A 19,225-nucleotide genomic window follows, 5' to 3' on the forward strand; every position below is an offset into this window, starting at 1 on the left:
AGAGCAACAAAAATGATTAATGGTCTAAAAAACATGAGCTATGGGGGAAGACTGAAAGAACTGGGTGTATTTAGTCTGGAAAAGAGAAGACTGCGAGGGGACATGATAGCCGCTTTTAAGTACCTAAAAGGAGGCAGGAGAAAAATTGTTCTCCTTAACCTCTGAGGCTAGGACAAGACACAATGGCTGTGTCTAGACTGGCAGCTGTCTACACTGGCCGCTTGAATTCATGCAAGAACACTTCCTACTGTCTGAAATCAGAGCTTCTTGCGGAAATGCTATGCTGCTCCTGTTCGGGCAAAAGTCCTTTTGCGCAAAGCTTTTGTGCAAAAGGGCCAGTGTAGACAGCTCAGATTGGTTTTGTGCAAAAAAGCCCCGATCGTGAAAATGGCGATCGGGGCTGAAAATGGCGATCGGGGCTTTTTTGTGCAAAAGCGCGTCTAGAGTGGCACGGACGCTTTTCCCCAAAAAGTGCTTTTGCGGAAAAGCGTCCGTGCCAATCTAGACATTCTTTTCCGAAAATGCTTTTAACGGAAAACTTTTCCGTTAAAAGCATTTGTGGAAAAGCATGCCAGTCTAGACGTATGGGTTTAAATTGCAGCAAGGGAGGTTTAGGTTGGACGCTAGGACAAATCTTCCTACCTGTCAGGGTGGTTAAACACTGGAATAAATTGCCTAGGGGGGTTGTGGATTCTCCAACATTAGAGATTTAAGAGCAGGCTAGATACACACCTGTTAGGGATGATCGAGATGGGCATGGTCATGCCATGAGGGCAGGGTTCTAGATCTGATGACCTCTCAAGGTCCCTTCTAGTCCTAGGATTCTACGATTACTGATTATTAATCCGGGGCTACATTTAGACTGGCAAGATTTTGCACAAAAGCGGCTGCCAGTTAACCCTCTCCCGCTGGCCAGTTAACCCTCCCGCAATGAGCAGGGTTAACTATGGCACTGCCCACACAGCAGGAGGTATTTTTTCACATCCATCACCGTCAAAACTGCACATGTGGGACATCCTTCTTCTGCGGGAGGTGGTTTAACTACACAGATGGGAAAAGCCTTTCTGTCTTTGTACGGTATACCCCCTGGCTATGGGTACATCTACGGTACACCCCCTGGCTATGTCTACACTGGCGGCTTCTTGCGCAAGAACATCTTGTGCAAAGTACTTGTGCAAGAAGTCTTGCGCAAGAAAACGTTCACACTGCCATGTGCGCGCTGTGCTTTTGCGCAAGAGCGCCCATGGCCGTGTGGATGATTTCTTGCGCAAAAAAGCTCTGAAGGCCAATTTAGCCTGAGGGCTCTCTTGCGCAAGAAATCCCTGCCGAGCATCCACACTGCCCTCTTGCGCAAGAGCTCCTTCACAAAAGGGCTTACACCTGATAAAAAAGAGCGTAGCTCTTGCGCAAGGAGCCCTCTCTTACCACGCCGGACTGTAAATTTCTTTGCGCAAGAGCAGGCAGAAAGTGTGGACGCTCTGCAGATTCTTGCGCAAGAACGGCTGTACTTGCGCAAGAAGCCGCGAGTGTAGACATAGCCTTTGTGTGTAACTGCAGGGCTGTAGTGTAGACATGCCCTCAGTGTAAATATGTGATTTAAAGGTGCATCCTTAGCAAGTTAATCAACACCAGCTGCCTTGCTAGACAGAGGTCAAAGTCTACAGGCAGCATATGGCTCACCCTTTGACTACTCCAGGCTTAGTGGCAGTGTATTTCTTCCCATTTGGGGTCAGATTCAGTTCCCCTGGAGATCCTGGAAGCAGGCTGGAGTCTTGCCTGAGAGCACAAGGAAGGAGCAGCAGGATAGTAACACAGATCCCTAACCAGCAGGAGAATGGGACCCAAGTGACAGAGCCCTGGAAATCCCAGCCCAAGCTTGTGTGGGGCACACCGGTGTGTGTGTGAGCTGTCTTCTTCTGGGTGTGGCGGCTGGAAATACAGACCACACATACGGGAGCTGTCATTTTCCATCTGTGCAGCAAGTACCTAGGGTCAGGTCCTCCTGTTTAATTTCCATCTGGTGCTGTTTAATTTCCATCTAGTGCTGTGGGAAGTGTATTTATATACACCCTGCCCCCCAGCCCTTTCTCCCCCCCCACCCCCCGAGATCACATGGTGCTCACTGTGGGATAGTCACCGGCAGCTGATGGTGCAGCTGGCAGAAATAACAGCTCATGGTAGAAAAAAACTTCAGAGGGGGAGCTGAGTTAATCTGTAACCGGAGAAACTTAAAAAACAACAAATAGTCTGGTAGCACTTTAGAGACTAACAAAACCTCTAGGCTACGTCTACACTGGCATGATTTTCCGGAAATGCTTTTAACGGAAAAGTTTTCTGTTAAAAGCATTTTTGGAAAAGCACGTTTAGATTGGCAGGATGCTTTTCTGCAAAAGCACTTTTTGCGGAAAAGCGTCCGTGGCCAATCTTGACGCGGTTTTCCACAAAAAAGCCCCAATTGCCATTTTTGCAATCGGGGCTTTTTTGCGGAAAACAGTACTATGCTGTCTACACTGGCCCTTTTGCCCGAATGGGAGCAGCATAGTATTTCCAGAAAAGCACTGATGATTTTACATGAGATCGTCAGTGCTTTTCCGGAAATTCAAGCGGCCAGTGTAGACAGCTGGCAAGTTTTTCCACAAAATCAGATGATTTTGCGGAAAAACTTGCCAGTCTAGACAGAGCCCTAGATGGTCTCATGAGCTTTCGTGGGCACAGCCCACTTCTTCAGATGGCCAGAGTATTGAACTCAACACTCCAGTCATCTGAAGAAGTGGGCTGTGCCCATGAAAGCTCATGAGACCATCTAGAGGTTTTGTTAGTCTCTAAGGGTACGTCTACACTACAACGTTAATTCGAACTAACTTAGTTCGAATTAGTTAATTCGAAATAAGCTAATTCGAACTAACGGATCCAGACTAAAAAACTAGTTTGAATTAGCATTTTGCTAATTCGAACTAGCATGTCCACATTAAGTGGATCCTGAACCGGGGTTAAGGATGGCCGGAAGCAGTGCCGGCAGGGCATCAGATGAAGACTTAGAGTGTGGAGCTGCTGTCTCAGGCTAGCCAAGGGCTGTGCTTAAAGGGACCCGACCCCCACCCCGGACAGACAGTTCTCAGGGGTGCCCCGCTTGCAAAGCAGTCCTGTCTTGGAGTGCCCTGAGTGCCCACACTGGGCACATCACAGCACTCAGCCATCAGCCCGGCTGCACTTGCCGCAGGCTGCCATCTGGGGAGAGGGGGCAATTGGGGAGCTGCAGGAGAGCTTCCACCCCCAGAAGCCCGCAGAGCCAGCCCAGTCCTCCCCATCGGGGGCTCGTACCCCATTCCTCCCTCACCTCCTTCCACTTACCCTTCCCTAGCTCCCCTTCCTGAAGTACAAAATAAAGAAAACGTGTAGTCAAAAATAGAATCTCTCTTTAGTGAACAAAACTCGGGGAGACTGGGAAAAGGAGGTGGGAGAGGGGAAGAGAGAGGGTGGGAGAGGGGAAGAGAGAGGCTGGGAGAGGGGAGGGCAACTACAATGATCAGAGGTTTGGAACAGGTCCCATATGAAGAGAGGCTAAAGAGACTGGGACTTTTCAGCTTAGAAAAGAGGAGACTGAGGGGGGATAGGATAGAGGTCTATAAAAGCATGAGTGGTGTGGAGAGGGTGAATAAAGAAAAGTTCTTCATTAGTTCCCATAATAGAAGGACTAGAGGACACCAAAGGAAAGGAATGGGTAGCAGGCTTCAAACTAGTAACAGAAAGTTGTTCATCACAAAGCAAAGAGTCAACCTGTGGAACTCCTTGCTGCAGGAGGCTGTGAAGGCTAGAACTAGAACAGAGTTTAAAGAGAAGTGAGATAAAGTGATGGAGGTTGGGTCCATGGAGTGGTATTAGCCAGGGGGTAGGAGTGGTGTCCCTGCCCAAAGTTTGTGGAAGGCTGGAGAGGGATGGCACGAGACAAATGGCTTGGTCACTGTCTTCGGTCCATCCCCTCCAGGGTCCCTAGGGTTGGCCGCTGTCGGCAGACAGGCTACTGGGCTAGATGGACCTTTGGTCTGACCCAGTACGGCCATTGTAAGCTCAGGGCTCAGTGTCGGGGGTCTCAGTGGACCCCCTTGATTTTCATGCACACCTGCTCCTGAGTGGCCAGGCTGGCAGCTCTCCTGCCCTAGATGGCCACTTTCCTGTGCCTAGTGCGGAGGTTGTGGACGAGGTCCACGATGTCCGCACTAAACCAGGCGGGTGCCCGCCTCTTGCGGTCCTGGCCAGGCTCCCGAGAGCCACCAGCCTGGTCCCGGGAAGAGGGGGAGGGCTGGGGGGCATCGGGTGGCTGGTTCGAGCCGTGCCAAGTGCAGGGTCTGCTAGCTGGGTGCTGGAAGGCTTGCACCTGGCACGGGCATCGTAGCCAGCCCGTGCCCCTTTAAGAGGTCCGGGGCCAGGAGGGGGGCAATAGAGTTTCCCTGGCGTTGGCCAGAGTGGCCACCAGGGAAACCTGGGGAGGGCTAGCCTCCCACTAGCTCGAATTAAGGGGCTACACACCCCTTAATTTGAACTAGTAAGTTCGAACTAGGCTTAGTCCTTGTAGAATGAGGTTTACCTAGTTCGAACTAAGCGCTCCGCTAGAATTAAGTTCGAACTAGCGGAGCGCTAGTGTAGCGCCTATCAAAGTTAATTCGAACTAACGGCCATTAGTTTGAATTAACTTTGTAGTGTAGACATACCCTAAAGTGCTACCAGACTATTTGTTGTATTTTAAGTTTAGCTAATGGTAGATGAGCCATCCTGGCTGGATGGACGTGACCCTGCCCTCCTCAGAGAATGAATGAGAGGCAAGTGGGAGCTACAGGCTGAACCTCTCTAATCCGGCACTCTTGGGATCTGACAAGTGTTGAACCAGAGAGGTCAATGTTGTCGAGCAGTTTTACCAACACTTCCACTGCTTGCTGGGCTCTTCGAAGACATTTAGGGGTAAATTTGAGCTAAATAACAGCACCGAACACCGAGAGCCAGGCCTGGTGGCTGTAAACAAACTTCATAGGACCACAGGAAACTTGGGCAGCCCCATGATAAGTGGATCTCCGGCTCAGTAAAATCATGCCAGACCACGGAGGTTGCCGGATCAAAGAGTGCCGGACTAGAGAGGTTCACGCTGTACAAGGCTGTGGCTGCGTACCAAACCAGCTGAGTGAGCTGGCGTCCGGTTGGCGGACAGGGATTGGGAAGAGGGAAGGGGTGGATGTGGATTTGCTTATCAGTCCATGCGCATGTGGGGCCAAGGCGCTGCATGGGAGGGTGTCCGGCTGGGTCTAAGAGGCACCAGGCTGGAGAGAGCTGAGTTCGGAAAACAATGACAACTTTCCATTCCGCAAAGCCGCCCCCGCATGGCAGTGGGGCTTGGGAGGAAGCAGCTGTTCTCCAGACCCTCCGCCCCACGGCTGCTGAGGGGCCCTGCGGCCGGTCAGACTGGGCCGGATTCTGCTCTCTGCCAGCAAGGAGTGAGCGCGATGCAGTGAGTGGTGTTACCCCAGGGCTGGAGGGGGGCAAACAAACTCCCCCGGGATGCAGCATTCCAGCCCTTTGAGCAGCGCTGGGGCCTGCCAGGAGAGGGACGGGAGCTGAGCCCTGACATGGAAACTCCCTGCTGGGATCCAGGGGCAAAATGCCCAAGGAGCAGCGGAGGAGTCATGGGACCAGCAGACTGTTGCGTCTAGTGCCCCTCGCCAACAGTTTCCCACGGGACCGTTTCCCGGCCCTCTCTCCGCCCTCCCCACACACTGCCGCGCAGGTCAGCGGTGCCGTCCGGAAACACGAGATCTCGGCCCCACGCAGCACAGCCAGGCAGGAGCGCGACAAGGCAGCCGGGTCTGGGAAGTGAAGTTCCCCAGCTGACGGGCTGCGTTCTCGCCGCAGGCTGCCGTGGTCAGGCAGCACGGGACAAACAGCCACTTCCTGGCTCCACCCCGGGCATCCCCAGCCACCTCAAGAGCCTGGCGGGCCGCTCATGTCCTCCTGACAGGCTCGGGTCATCTCTCCTGACAGTGATGCTGCCTTGTCACCCTCCCCCACCCCACCTGTGCCCAGCACGTCTCGAGATGTGTTCCTGGCGGAGAGGGGTCCGGGGTACTGTGCACACGGCCCTTCCCCACCCCAATAGCTCCCAGGAGGGTAAGGTGATTAGATGAGCCAGGTCAGTCCCACTTCTGCCTGGCCTTATGCAGCATGGGGAGAAGTCACCTTAACAACCCTTCTTCGACTGTCCCACCAGGCACCCGGGCTCCCAGAATTAACAGCTTCTGGGGGCTGAGCAAAGGGGACTCGCAGTAGCATTGCCCCCTGGTGCCCCAGGCAAAATTTTACTTGCGAGACGGGGTGCCTCCTCATGCCCCCTCCCTAATTCTCTGAGTGGCCCTTCCTGCACCCCTCCCCCACAGGCACCAATTGCCTATGGGGCTGGACCTGGGGTGGAAGTGCAACAGGTTAGCCCAGGAGGCAGCTGGGTGAAACGCCAGCCCTCGGGGCTGAAACGGCACCTGCCCAGCTGGCTCAGAACCGCTGGGACCCGGCCCCATGGCATCAGGCCTCACGCTCGCTCAGGCCGGGCCTGGGGCTGCTGTCAGAGGCGCCAGGCAGGGGGAGGAAGGGCGTGATGGCCCCGCCGGGCTGTGCTCAGCCCTGGGACTCGCCCGCCGCTCTGGGCTCTGGGCATGGGTGCCGCAGCTGGCAAGGAGCTGGCAGGGAATTTGCACGGCGCTCAGAGGCCCCCTGCTGGGAGGCGGCAGGGCGGCAGGAAAAGAGGCCAACCTGTGGGCACGGGCCCCCGCCCCTCTTTGCTCTGGGAGTGGCTCTCTTCTCAGCCCCCCCCCCCCGTGTTTTCCGATGCGTCCGGCCTGATCGGCTGGAGATGCTGGGAGCCCTCAGCGCCCACTGCTCTCAGCAACAGCTGCGGGGGGTGGGGGGGCTGCTCCATGGGGCAGGGGCTCCAGCCGGCTGGAGCTTGGGAGCTTGGCACCCCCTCCCTAGGCCTGTGCTAGACCAAGGGGAGGGGAGAACTCTGGCCGCTGCCTGCTCCCTGACATCCCCAGCTCGCTGGCCACAAGGAGCCCAGAATGTTCTGCTGATGCGCCCCCCCCCCCCCGAGATCCGTGGCCCCTCGCAGGATCCAGCTGCAGAGGGGCTGCAGGGTGCTGAAGTGGGGGGAGGGGGTTGCAGCAGGACCCTGGGTGGGGCGACGCATCGCGTGAGCCCTGGCTGGCCAGCACGGGGGCCCTTGGGTTCAGGGTGGAGTGTGCTGGGCTGGTCCCAGGGAGCCGCAATGTTGTTCTCCCTTGTGCACGGGGCTTTGTTTTCCAGGAGCCACGTGAGTTCGGAGCTGCCCGGCTCCTCGCGCAGCCCGCAGGGGAAGCTTGGCTCTGCCCAGGAGGAAGCCAGGTTACATAACAGAGCGAAGCCATTCCAGCACAACCCGCTGGTGACTCCTGCAGAGGAAGCCTTGAGCAGCCGGGCGCCCCAGGATGGGGGGAGGGCTTTGCAGGGTGGGTGTCCCAGGATGGGGGGAGGGGTGCGCAGGCCAGAGGGAGGAGTGAGCAGACTGGGTGCCCTAGGACGGGGATGGGAGGGGAGGGAGAGAGGGTTGCGCATGTTGGTCGCTCCAGGACAGAGGGAGGGACATGCAGGCTGGGGGAGGGATGAGCAGCTGGGTACCCCAGGCCAGGGAAGGGGCGTGCAGGTCGTGGGGGGGGGGGGGGAGGAATGAGCAGGCTGAGTGCCCCAGGCTGAAGGAGGGGTGTGCATGCTGGGCGCCCCAGGCCCAGGAAGGGGTATGCAGGCTGGGGGAGGGGCATGCAGGCTGGGCACCCCAGGCCAAGGAAGGGGTATGCAGGCTGGGGGAGGGGCATTCAGACAGGGTGCCCCAGGATGGGGGAGGGGTGTCCAGGCTGGGTGCCCCAGTTGGTGGGAAGGGGCATGCAGACCGGGCGCCCCAGGATGGGGGAGGGGTGTCCAGGCTGGGTGCCCCAGTTGGTGGGGAGGGGCATGCAGACCGGGCGCCCCAGGATGGGGGAGGGGTGAGCAGGCCGGGGGGAGAACACAGGGCATCTCTCCTTGAGATGGGGCGTGCGCAGGTGAAGAGAAGCCACCGCCCTGCACGGCAAAGCGGACCCAGCTGCCGTCTCCCGAAGCGAGACCTGAGCGCGGCTCTCCGACCCCTCAGGCCTTGCGTGGCCAGGCTGAGGCGATCCCCTCGCTGGCCTTTCTCAGGCCAAGGACACGGGGCCCGGCTGCGGGGTGCGGGCCGTAAACCCTTCCCCCGCCATGCAGAAAGCCCCCAGTGGCTCCACACAGGCTGCCTCCTTCCCACTGCTCTGTTTAATTTGTCCCTTTTCCCTCTTTCCCACACTGGCAGGGAAGGAGAATTTGGCCTCCTCGTCTCTTGCCTGGCAGAGGCCAGCTGGCTGCCCAGGCCACAACTTCAGGGCTTTGGGTGGGCCTGGAGCAGGGAGGACCAAGAGCCAGGACTCCCTGCCTTGTGCCTCAGTTTCCCTCTCAGTGGCATGGGGCTACAGGCCCTGCCCACCTGCGGGTGGTGGGGGATGGGTGAGCACGTGCCCATTAATGCTGGAGCCAGCTGCACGTAAACAGCTGCATCTGCTGCAGGGCCCAACATCTCGGCAGGGGCCCAGGGCTCTGGGGAAGAGGCGGAGTTAACGGTGTTTCATAACCGCTTCCATCCGGGTTCCCGGGCCGTTCAGTGACTCTCAGAGACGGCGCCCTGGGCGGGTCTGGGTGTGCAGCCGATCACTGGGGGAAAGTCGGGCCTCCAACTGAGTCTGGCCCAACTCGGTTCCGCCAGGCACTCTGGGCTCGCCTGGCAGAGCTGCTGTGTGACGCATGGGAGGCCTCGTCCACCTGGGGTGCAGCTTGGGGAGGGGCTCACGCTGCCTGTGCAGACTTGTAGCAACGCCTTGCAGGAACCTAGCCCCCCCTTGTGGGGAAGGTAATTCAGCCCCCTGTGAAAATCTCTTCTGGCCCCCAGCAGGCTCCAGGGCACCACATGGACCGTCCTACTTGGTGCCAGCTGGCCACGTGGCATGAGCGTGGCAGGGGGGCACCCCCCTTGCTGGCAGGGTCTGGCTGGGCCACGGGGACTGTGCTGAGGTGCCGGGGAACCTCTCCCTGCTCCGGGGATGCACAGAGATGATCCGTCTCCAGAGCCGGCAACCCAGCCCCCGCCCTCTAAGCAACTCCCCCCCCCAGTGGCTCTGGCAGCAGCGAGTCTGGGCAGGCTCCAGTCGGGCCGGTCTGGGGCGCGGCTGTTGGGGAATTAATCCCAATGAACACGGTGACGTTTGGATTCTTCTCGTGCTGCAATTCCCCAGAGCCTGCTGCTGAGCGGAGCGGCCCTGCGCCCGCCGCCGGGGTGGAGCGTTGGGGCACCTGCCAGGCCGGCCAGGGCTGTCGTGGGGATGGCAGGGCAGCTGTGGGCAGAACATGCTTCTCGGAAGCTCTGTGCTTTGCCCTGGGCCCCACCCCGACCCACTGTGTGCCCCGGAATCCTGACCCACAGCCCTGGGCTTCCTCCCGCCCCCCTCCCCGCTCTGCCAGTGCCCCTCAATCCTGACCCACAGCCCTGGGCTTCCTCCCTCCTCCCTCCCCGCTCTGCCAGTGCCCCTCAATCCTGACCCACAGCCCTGGGCTTCCTCCCTCCCCCCTCCCCGCTCTGCCAGTGCCCCTCAATCCTGACCCACAGCCCTGGGCTTCCTCCCTCCCCCCTCCCCGCTCTGCCAGTGCCCCTCAATCCTGACCCACAGCCCTGGGCTTCCTCCCACCCCTCACTCCCCGCTCTGCCAGTGCCCCTCAATCCTGACCCACAGCCCTGGGCTTCCTCCCTCCCCCCTCCCCGCTCTGCCAGTGCCCCGGAATACTGACCCACAGCCCTGGGCTTCCTCCCTCCCCCCTCCCTGCTCTGCCAGTGCCCCTCAATCCTGACCCACAGCCCTGGGCTTCCTCCCTCCCCCCCCCCCCCCCCGCTCTGCCAGTGCCCCTCAATCCTGACCCACAGCCCTGGGCTTCCTCCCTCCCCCCTCCCCGCTCTGCCAGTGCCCCTCAATCCTGACCCACAGCCCTGGGCTTCCTCCCTCCCCCCCCCCTCCCCGCTCTGCCAGTGCCCCTCAATCCTGACCCACAGCCCTGGGCTTCCTCCCTCCCCCCCCGCTCTGCCAGTGCCCCTCAATCCTGACCCACAGCCCTGGGCTTCCTCCCTTCCCCCCCCCTCCCCGCTCTGCCAGTGCCCCTCAATCCTGACCCACAGCCCTGGGCTTCCTCCCTCCCCCCCCCTCCCCGCTCTGCCAGTGCCCCTCAATCCTGACCCACAGCCCTGGGCTTCCTCCCTCCCCCCTCCCCGCTCTGCCAGTGCCCCTCAATCCTGACCCACAGCCCTGGGCTTCCTCCCTCCCCCCCCCCTCCCCGCTCTGCCAGTGCCCCTCAATCCTGACCCACAGCCCTGGGCTTCCTCCCACCCCCCACTCCCCGCTCTGCCAGTGCCCCTCAATCCTGACCCACAGCCCTGGGCTTCCTCCCGCCCCCCACTCCCCGCTCTGCCAGTGCCCCTCAATCCTGACCCACAGCCCTGGGCTTCCTCCCTCCCCCCTCCCCCCGCTCTGCCAGTGCCCCTCAGTCCTGACCCACAGCCCTGGGCTTCCTCCCTCCCTCCCCCGCTCTGCCAGTGCCCCTCAGTCCTGACCCACAGCCCTGGGCTTCCTCCCTCCCTCCCCCGCTCTGCCAGTGCCCCTCAGTCCTGACCCACAGCCCTGGGCTTCCTCCCTCCCCCCCCCGCTCTGCCAGTGCCCCTCAATCCTGACCCACAGCTCCCTGCCAGGCCAGCCCCGGGCTCCTGCCCATCCATGCTCTGCCCAGGCCCTCGACATTTGCACTGATGAACACCTGGCTGAATTATTATTTCCCTCTGGGGGTATGTCTACACTACCCCGCTAGTTCGAACTAGCGGGGTAATGTATGCATACCGCACTTGCTAATGAAGCCCGGGATTTGAATTTCCCGGGCTTCATTAGCATAAGCGGGGAGCCGCCATTTTTAAATCCCCGCTGCTTCGAACCCCGTGTAGCGCGGCTACACGGGGCTCGAACTAGGTAGTTCGGACTAGGGTCCTATTCCGAACTACCGGTACTCCTCGTGAAACGAGGTGTACCGGTAGTTCGGAATAGGCACCCTAGTCCGAACTACCTAGTTCGAGCCCCGTGTAGCCGCGCTACACGGGGTTCGAAGCAGCGGGGATTTAAAAATGGCGGCTCCCCGCTTATGCTAATGAAGCCCGGGAAATTCAAATCCCGGGCTTCATTAGCAAGTGCGGTATGCATACATTACCCTCCTAGTTCGAACTAGGAGGGTAGTGTAGACATACCCTGGGAGAAAACGTATTTTCCAGGCTGAAGGCCCCACGGGGTCAGCGGGTCTCGTGGAGCCGGCAGCACAAGCCACCGCTGGGAATTCGTGGCCCTTCTGGGCTGGGGCTCAGTGTGGGGGGGCTCCTCCGGCATGCCACACATGCGGGGCCCACTGCTGCAAATAGCGCGTCTCCTAATGCTCCAACCACAGGGCGCTGGCCAGCCGGCGGGGCGCCTCTCCGGGCGATGCCAGGGCTGGGGGGCGGCCTTGCTCCCGGGGAGGGGCAGCCCACGGGAAGGCTGGCTCCGGCCCCCGGCAGCCTCGTTCCCACGGCCCTGGGGCCAGCCACTCCCGCAGGTCGCTCCTGGCAGGGCTTTTATCAGTTTGGCCCCTTGCCCGCTGGGAACACAAAGACTGGCGGGGGGGGTGGGGATGGGCGGCCCCGAGCGGGGTGAGGGGCACTTGCAGTGGCTCAGCCCCTCGCCAGAGACTCCCCCAGACCCGCCCCCACGGAGGCTCCGCGCGACAGCTCTAGGGAAACGCCTGCCCCCTCCCCCCGCGCCTTGCGGCCGTGACTCCTCTCCAAGCTGCCTCCTCTTGACTGGTTTCCCAGGCTGAGGCCACTTCGGGGGTGTGGGGCGTGTGTGGGGCAGGGGGCTAGGAGCCAGGGGCTCACACGGCACTGGTCCTTCGCTTCCGTGGGGTTTGAGAGGAGAGCCCTGACCTCCTGTCCCCATGCTCCTGGCTGGGGCCCCCCTCCCAGTACCCAGCCAGGCCTCTGCAGCATGTGGGGATGCCAGCTGCCCCCCCCCCCGCACATTTAGGGCCAGCTAGGAGAGGTGGGGGAAGGGGCCCCCCCAGCCAAGCGGCCTTGCGACCTGGTGAACAGCACGGCAGCGCCCCGCCGGCCCAGCCCTGCCGGGACAGACTGGAGGGGCGCTGGGGTGGCACTGCCCAGAGCCGGCCCGGCGGGTGAGAAACCAGCGCCATGCCCAAGGCAGGCAACACCCCTGGGCAGAGCAGGAGGAGGCTCCCCTGCCGTGCCCCCCCCCCCCCAGCTGCCATGACAACACCACACGAAGGCAGCAGAAATTACGCCGGGACTGGACCACACCTGGAATTTCCTGCCATTCAGAAGGAGCCGGGAGAGGTGACCCCAGGCCGGCCCAGGGCTGCAGAAGGGACGGAGACTGGGCGGGCGGGGTTCTGCCCCACGCTCAGAGGCCCCAGTGGGAGCTGCCGTGTATGGCTTCATTCCAAGGGCAGGGCCCTATAGTGCCCAGAGAGACTCCCCCCCATAGCCCGCTGCTGCAGACAGCTGCGCTGGGGTCTCCCACCATGGGGGGGGGGGAGAGGGGCAGGGAGCCTTACAGCACATGAGGGGAAACTGAGGTAGGGGGCAGGGAAAGGACTCACCCGAGGTCACACAAGATGCCAGTGGCAGAGCTGGGGTCTAGAACCCAGGAGTCCTGACCTCCAAGTCTTTCCTACCTGCCCCTCCCCACATCCACTTGACACCAGCCCCCTCCTGGAGCTGCACAGGCCCAAGCTGCCCCTGCTCAGCTTGCTGGCCCTGCCTCCAGGCTATTGCCATGTCACTGCCCCGAGCGGGTTCTCAGGCACTCGCTGGTGCTGGGTGGGGCTGGACAAACACAGGGAAGGGGGTGGAAACCCCAGGCATCCCCAGGTCCATCACCCCTTCCTGCTGCCATACAGCCACTGTGCTCCCCTAGCGCTCCCCTCGCCGGCTCTTCCACCCCGTGGGCCAGGCCTGGCCCGGGGCTGCATGTGCGGAGATGCCCTCTGCTCCCAGCTCCCCGCAGGGCTCTCGCATTGGGTGAGACACTGGGACCAGCCAGGAGCTGGTGCCTGGGCTCCAGCCCCCATCGCACCCCATGGGGCCCAGCCTCCGGCCTCGCTGGCTCATGCCACGGCCACAAGCAGGAGCGTTGTCCCCGGGCTGCTCCTGCCCCTCCCTGTCTCCACGCCGGTGCCCTGCGTTGCCCAGCTCAGGGTGGGGTGGTGCCATCGTGCCCGTCTGTCGCCCCCAGCCCCCTGAAATGGGAGCAGGCTGGGCCGGTCGTGGGGCAGAGCCCCCTTGGGCTGCTCTTTCTGCCCCCCTTCCTGCAACAGGTGCCTCTTCTTTGTGTGGGGCAGGGCCAAAGGGCGAGTGACTCTGCCCCCTTGCTGCCCCTCTGGCTGTGGGTCTTTGCCCCAGATGGCCTATTGGCCCCAGGGCTACCCTGCACCAACCATGCTACCAGCTCTGGGGCGGGGCAGAGCAACCGGGACCAGAATCCTGCTATTCCAGGCCCTTTCCACCGCCCCACCCCCGTGCTCTGTGTTTGGTCCCAGGGGCCACTTGTGGGACTGGTCCCGTTGAGGCCAATGAGGTTCAGGGGCAAAGCGCTTGGGGAGGAGGCTCCCACGGGAGAAGGGGCCACGCCGGGGGCAGAGCAGCCGGGAGCCAGTTACCGCTGCTCCCCCCCTCCCCCAATACCACATGAAAGGATTCAAGCGGGGAGGGGTTAATGAGACGGGGGGGGGGGGTGTGCGTGCCAGGCAGGAAATGCCTGAGCCCGGCCAGGGCATTCCAGGCCAGCTCCCCTTCCGCCAGCGGCCCAGTGGGTGGGACCGGCCAGGACCGGCCCCGGCTCTCGGCGGATGAGTGGCCAGGATGTGCCGGTCCGGACGTGGGCTTTGCTGGGAGCCTGTCCCTGCACCCGCACGGCCCACTCGTGGCAGCAGCCCTGGCTGAGTGGCCGTGGCAGGAGGCACTGACTTACGCCAGCCAAGTCCTAGGCACCGCAGGGCTGGGCTCGCCGGGGACTCTCTGCTCTGGGTCACCCCAAGGAGCCTCTTGCCCCGGAACCAAGCCGAGGAGGCACTGCTGGACTGTGCTGTTCCCCCATCGGCTCCACGGGGATACTGACCCCCAGGTCGCTGGGCACCACAGGCCACGATCCCTGGGGCTCGGGCGAGGAACAGTCTTGGGATTTCCATTCCAGGCAACCCCCCCCCCCCGCCAGCTCCTTGTGCCCCACCTTGTGCCTGGCTGTCACTCCATTGTCTCCATGCAGTGCCCTCACCCCGTGGCTTGGCACTGACCAGATGTTACCCCATGTCACTGCCTGGCCCTCATGCCACACCACTGCCCTGCCACTGCCCGGCTGTTATCCCATGTCACTGCCTGGCCCTCATGCCACACCACTGCCCTGCCACTGCCCGGCTGTTATCCCATGTCACTGCCTGGCCCTCATGCCACGCCTCTGCCCTGCCACTGCCTGGATGTTATCCCATGTCACTGCCCTGCCCTCATGCCACACCACTGCCCTGCCACTGCCTGGCTGTTACCCCATGTCACTGCCCTGCCCTCATGCCACACCACTGCCCTGCCACTGCCTGGCTGTTACCCCATGTCACTGCCCGGCCCTCATGCCACGCCACTGCCCTGCCACTGCCTGGCTGTTACCCCATGTCCCTGCCCGGCCCTCATGCCACGCCACTGCCCTGCCACTGCCCGGCTGTTACCCCATGTCACTGCCCTGCCCTCATGCCACACCACTGCCCTGCCACTGCCCGGCTGTTACCCCATGTAACTGCTGGGCCTTCACACTGCGCTGTTTTGCTGGTGCCATGTCCCACCCCAGAAGCAGCTTGTGACGGTGCCAGCTCCCTGCTGGGTCTGGAAGCCCCACACTCAGAGCCAGGGGCTAAGGACAAGAGGTTCGTTATTTAACCCCTTTTACAGGGGACAACTCCCCTCCCCGCTATCCAGCCCTTCCTCTGGCCTGGGGCCAACGCACCTGCCACACGCTGGGCTGGGATACGTGCCAGGCCCTCAAGCAGCGTCCCCCCCCCCCGACTCGTCCCCACTTCTCTGCACCAGCCAGCAGCTCCTGCCAGAGTCCCCGTCTCTTCCCCTGGGGAGCTGCCCTTCAGCCATCGCCTGGGCCTGCCCCGAGTGCTCGTTAGCCAAAGAGCGGCCAAGCAGCCCCTGGCCGGGTCTGGCCCATGGGTAGGCAGGACAGGCTGGGGGTCATTACCTGTCAGAGGGCCCGGCCCACATGAGCACAGCCCAGGGCCCAGGGCCACTCCACTGGGGCTGGCAGCAAGGGCCCTGCAGGGCATCACTTACCCCAGGCCAATGACGTCGTCAACGAGCCCTTTAACGAGCCCAGCTCAGCCCCCGTTGACTCGTCAGTAAACGGGCTGTCGAATCTCCCTCCCCCCCGCCCCGATTCAGCTACACACGAGCGGAGGAGCCCCACGGAGGGGCTGGGCCCTCACTACTGCATCTCCCCCCAGAGCCGATCCCCGCCTCGGCCACCGGACCCCCTGGGCTGGCTCCGTCAGCCTCCAGCTGAGCTGTTCCTAGGGGATGTGGGAGCATTTGTGTCCCCAGTGGGCAGAGCCCCGTGAATTCCCAGATTTGTTTATGGAGCCTTATCTCCTGGCCATGACTCTGCCCCATGGCTGCCCCCCGAAGACAGAGCTGCCCCCCTCTTTTCTTTCTTGGCTGGACAGGGTCACAACTGGGTGTGACAGGGCCCTGCTGGACTGCCGAACAGGGACCATCTCTGCACCCCCCTTCTTCTGCATGCAGCTCCGGCTGGCCCGGGGGACGGTCCCCTGGGATGGGCTTGGTGCCCTTTGGTGGGGTTTCTGACCCAAAGGACGCTGGGCTCCCAGCCCGGCTGCCAGCTCCCTGCACGGCCCAGTGCCACATGCCAGTGGGACGGGGGCGGGGGCTGGAGCACGGTGCCGCATGTGCAACAAGCCGGCGGGGCTGCACGGTTCCCTCCCCCAGCCGCAGACGAGTCCAGACAAGCAGCCCCCTCCGCAGCAGCAGCCGCTCACCACAAACCCGCCCGCGGGAGAGCCGTGCTGAGCAGCCAGCCCCGCAAGCGTGGGGGGCACGGTGCCACGGGCGAGGCCGCCCAGCCTGCAGGGGGCACTGGGGACCCTGGGGTAACCGCCCACCATGGCGTCACTGCCCCCCCTCCCCCCCTTTCGCTGCCCCAGCCCCCTGGCCGACCCCATCCCCGGTTCATGCATGGAAGAGACAGCTCTGGCCCCATGCCTTGGCTGGGGGTCTTTCCCCCGAGCCTGTCCCCTGCAGGCTCCTCCAAAGCACTGTGTAAACCCAGCGTGTTCCTGAACTGGACTGATCCAGCTCCCTTGGTTCCTGGTGACACCCTCCCCCTGCTCAGTCTGCTTATCACAGGCCAGGACTGACACAGCAGGGGCACCCGCAGAGCTGGGGGGTGGGCAGCTGCGGGGCAGGGAGCTCCTATCTAGGCACCCACTCAGTGCGCCTCTCTCACGATCCCTCCTCGCTCTGGCAGCTGGACACGGGGACCCCACTTTACTTGTCCCTTCCTGCCCCCTAACAGCAGCTTCCCAGCCCTGGTTCCGGTTCGGCCCGTCTCGGCCAGTCTAGGGAGCCCGTTCGCGGTGGGTATTTTCTCCCTGTGAAACATGCTGCGCTCAAGTCCCCGCTCAGTCTCCGTGAGACGTTAACCAGCCTGAGCCCTGGCGCCTCCCCAGACCCCTGCTTGGAGTCATGTCTTCCCTGTCACACCGCAGCCCAAAGGCATCCTTCTTCCTCACAGCTCTGTCTGGAGCCATCCAGGCCAGGCCGGAGCGTTAGGGTTATAATTAGGGTGCTGTGCCATGCGTCCTGTAATGCACTGAGATCTCCAGGGGTTCCCAAGGGTGGTGTCAGCTGCCAGTTCCTTATGGATTAGTAATGGGGAGGAATTCACCCTGGCAGAAGGGGGGTGGCCGGTGTGGGTTGAAATACAGTGGCAGCTGCCCCGGGAGGGCCTGCTCCTGACTCATGCATCCTGTCCCAGGGCTTTGCATGCTGCAGCTCTTTAAGCACCAGGCTCGCACATGGGTGGGGGGGAACCTAATGCAAACCGTGGCCCCCACGCACCAACCGTTCCCTGTCCCCAAGCCCCACTAGAGCAGGGGCTTGCAACCTTTGTTTCTCATGACCCAGTTGGAGAAATGTATTGATGCCGCAACCCAACAGAATTTGACTGGCGCGTGGGCTCCTAGGTGGGGCTGAGGATGGGAGCTTTGGGGTGTAGGCGGGGCTCTGGTTTTGGGGGGGTCAGGAGGCTTACCTTGAGCGGCTCCCGGTCAGTGGTACGGACGAGGGGGCTAAGGCAGCTTCCTGCCTCTCTTGGCACTGCAGCGCTCCCGTCGTGTGAAAACCCCTGCACTAATGCACGAGAGAGGGGGTGCCCATGGCTTACGAAGGTGAGGACGGGGCTGGCGTTTGCTCTCGCTCGGTAGGCAGGCTGCCTAGGGCAGCAGAATTCCTCTCGGGAGCAATGGCTGTCTCTGGTCTTCCCTCTGGCTTTGTCTCCATGCCTCTAGGATGCTCCACTAGGAGTTCCCACCTAGCCTGATGCTTGCTGGGGCCTTTACCTGTTACCATCATAGATCCGCTCTATATCGTGGAGAATCGGTCTGTTCCAACTCCTAAAGGGTGAGAGCTAGGGCCACCACACTTGGTTTCCTTTTATAACTGAAAGCAGGGCTACTCGATGTTGGAAGCCCCGGGGGCCACAATGATACTCACAGCACATGCCAAGGCCTAACTTAAGTGTGATTGCATATACATGCAAATATACATGCAAATATATGCAAATAGCTTCTTTCATACTGATGGGCAGGATACAAAGATTCAGCCTTAAGCTGCGGCGCCAGACCCAAATGTGGCCAGTGTGAGCCAGTCGGCACTTCTCAGGCTCTGCCCACTAGGCTAAGCAGCCAGCATTTCCCACAATGACCCTGCGCTCCCGGCACCTCCTCCCTGGGGGCTGGAAACACTGACATCCCTCACCTGTTTGTTCCAGCCAGCCCGTCCGCTTGCGTCTTTCAATGCAACCCCGCCTGGGAGAGGCCTTGCTGATGTGGAGCGTGTTCCCAGTGGAGGCCACGTGCAAAGGATCCCACTTGTGGGCCACGTGCTGAGCCCCACGTAAACCCAAACTGCGCCACGGGCCACGGGCCATATGCAGCCCACAGGCCATGTCTTGAGTAGCCCTGACTTAAAGAGACAGCACTAGCCAAGCAAGGGCAGGCCTCGCGCCAGACATCACTGAGCCAATGTGAAAAGAGACTGAACCAAGATGAGCCAGAAACGTAGGATGAAACCTCAAGAAACCTCGCAGAAAAGTGGTAACACAGAACTGTGGAGTTGCCTCTGTTCTGGGACAGCTCAATCAATGCTCACAGTTTGAAAACCAGAAGACAGTGTTAAGGGAAACGAAACTGACTAGAGCCCTTTTTGGTTAAAACTTAGCAAATGAGAAAGAGCTTATAGGGATGAAAAAAAATACACCTGATGGAATTCCCAAATCATGGACCCAGGCCAGGTAAATCTGCTAGCACCAAATAAGGAGGGTTGTTATTGTAGGGTCTACAGTAATATGTCAAACGACTTGCTCCTGCTGGCCTCCAGACCTGTTTCTGTTTTGTGGGGGGGAGGCTGGTCCAGGTTGGGGAGTGGGGGGAGGGAGGGGACAGGTGTGGGCCGCGGGTGCCAGGGTGCAGAGGGTGCCTTTGCCCGGGTTTGTGCCAGTGCTGAGAGCAGATATTGCTTGGGGTACCCCTGCCTCCCAGCTCCTCGGGGCCCAAGGGAGCGGGGCTCCCCACTTCTCGTCCCAGCCCGGGAGGGGGCGCAGAGATGCCCGTCCCCAAGGAGGCCTCCCCTGGGGGCCCACGTCCCGGGGTCCCCCCCTTCACTGCGGCTGGGCTCTCTCTGCAGAGGAAGGGGGAGGGCCGGGCCTGGAGCCGCCCCCGGGAGGAGGAGACACCA

This window comes from Pelodiscus sinensis, chromosome 29, assembly GCF_049634645.1.
Source record: "Pelodiscus sinensis isolate JC-2024 chromosome 29, ASM4963464v1, whole genome shotgun sequence".
In the NCBI taxonomy this organism is placed as follows: Eukaryota; Metazoa; Chordata; order Testudines; family Trionychidae; genus Pelodiscus; species Pelodiscus sinensis.